The following is a 2,612-nucleotide window of genomic DNA, read 5'->3' on the forward strand; positions in this document are numbered from 1 at the left end:
ACACACACAGACTATACATATACCTATATACATATACATGCTATAGATATGTAGCTACTTAAGATGACAAGATACATGTGGTTTTATCATAGACATTTTCTCCCTCCCTCTCACTCCCTCTCCCCACATCCTCCATCCCCTGCCCTCTAGATGCCCATATTAACAACAGGTTGTCGGCGTAGACACTGGGTCTTGAGGTAAGAGTTAAGGAGCAAAGGAAAGGTGACCAGCAATCCAGAAGAACAGCACAAGCAAAGGCAAGGAAATAACACACAGCCTAGAGCAGTGCTTCCTGAGACTTTAATGTGCGTGCATGTCGCCCTGGATCTTGTTGCAATGCAGATTCTCAATCAGCAGATCTGGGCTGAGGCCTGAGACTCCGCCTTTCTAACAAACATCCAGGGGATGCCCATACTGATGGACCACGCTTTGAGAAGCAAGGGTATAAACCAGTTCAATATAGTATCAATATAGTATCCACCAGCTACATGGGACTAGTTAAATTTAAATTAGTTAAAAGTAAATAGTTCTTGTGCTAGTCACGTTTCAAGTACTCAATAGCCACATGCGGCTGCCATGTTGGACAGCACAGATATATTCATAGAACATTCCCATCAGACTGCGCTTAGTTCAGCGTGGATGGATCATAATAGGCAGCTGGGAAGTGGGAGGAGGTAGAAAGATAGACAGGGGCCTGGTCTTGTTTCTGGTGGCAGTGAAGAGCCATTGAAGGATTTCCAGTGGAGATGACAGCAATGTGGAGGAATTACTAGGGAAGGGAAGGCTGGAGACAGGGAGGCTGAGTGGAGGCTGCTGCAGTGGCCAGAAAATAGATGATGGAGGCAGAACTAAAAGACAGGCAAGGGGTGGGGCGAAGAGAAAGACTCGTGGTCAACAGGAAGAGGTGACTGAACACAGAGGGTGAGAGGGAAGGAGGCTGAGAGAGGGAGGAGGAGGCTGAGCCCTACACAGCTGGTCAAAGGAATTGCTACTTATTAACATATAGGACACATCAGGAGAGTAGAGGGTGGAAGAAGAAATGAACTCTGTTTGGGACAAGATGATTTTGTGGTGTCTCTGGGACATCCAGATGAGATATCTGGAGGGCTTGTGACTGTTCGAGGCCAGAAGCTAGGGAGAATGGGGTGCGGTGGTAGGAAGCGGGCAGGCTGGGGTCAGGATTGGAGTTCCAGTTCTGCCATGAGTTCCATGATTTGGGAACATTACTCAGCCTTTCTTGCCCTCAGTTTACAATCTCTAATGTGATGATAATGCTATTTTTATGTAAAGGGTTAAACACTAGGACTGGCTCGTAAGTACTCATTCGGTGTTGCTAATATTCTTGTCTTGATGCAGAATTGTTTTAAGAACTAGAGATAACATGTATAAAGCGTCTGGCACTCAGTAAATGACTTTTATTATTGTCATAGCTGGGAAGTTTGTCAGCAAGAGTACACTGAGTAAAAGAGAAGAGAGTTGGGAAGGAATGGAGCGAGAACTAGCACTGGAAGGGCTAAAGAGACAAAGGGACAAAAGAGCAAGAAGCGACAGCCACAGGTGTTGGAGGAAAACCAGGGAGGAGTGGAGACCCAGAAACTCAGAGGGAAGAAGGAGCCAAGTGGGGGAGGCGGTGTGGCAAACACCAGAGGAGCTAAGTGAGATAAGGACCTTTGATTTGGTCACTAGGAGGTCATCGGTGACCTTGGGGAGCACAGTTCCAGTGAGACTATGCCGGGCTGAGGAGTGAATAGGGTGGAGGCGATGGATATATGTAGCTGCAGTTTTTCTGAAGATTTGTTAGGAAGGGAAGAGCATGCGTGGTATGTGGGGACTAGGGGACATCTGATGGAAGGAAGGTTTTATTCAGGTTGAAAGACGGAGTATATACACACAAAGGAGCTTCCTCTCTGACACAACAGACAGAAAGAAATACAAACAGTTTGGGGGTTGAGGAGGCTGGCAGGGATGGGATCCGGAGCCCAGGGGGAGGAATTAATAGTGGTCAAGGGAAGATGTACCTGTTTATTTTGCTGGGAGTTTGGCAGAATAGGAAACATTACATCCTCTTGCCAGGAGAGGTGGCACGTGTAGTCCCAGCAACTCAGGAGGTTGAAGCTGGAGGATCGCTTGAGCCCAAGAGTTTGAGGGGCAGTGAGCTGTGCTCACACCAGTGTACTCCAGCCTGGGTGACAAAACGAGACCCCATCTCTAAAAAAAACAAAAGCAAACAAACAAAAACCCCTGTATTATAAGCATTTTTAATAACAAATGCAGATTATCCTGAACTTAAAAGCAATTATAAATGAGTTTATTTTGCTCCATCATCTCTATATTTAATTTTAATTAAATACATATATAGATAGATACAGATATATAAAGTTGGGAAGACATTTCTCCTCTAAGCCCAGGGAACTGTTTTACTATTTCAAATTAACTGAGTTTGTCATCTCCCTTGAATTGAGGTATTTGGCCAGAGCTATGCAGTCAGTCTTCACGTTGAGGTAGATTTCCCCTGAGTTCAAGTCAAATACTACTATAATTCTTTCATAACCTCTTCCCATTTTTATCACCTGATTTTGGGGGAAGACAGTCTGCACAACTGCCTGCAACCC

This window comes from Propithecus coquereli, unplaced genomic scaffold, assembly GCF_000956105.1.
Source record: "Propithecus coquereli isolate 6110/MARCELLA unplaced genomic scaffold, Pcoq_1.0 Scaffold143, whole genome shotgun sequence".
NCBI lineage: Eukaryota > Metazoa > Chordata > Mammalia > Primates > Indriidae > Propithecus > Propithecus coquereli.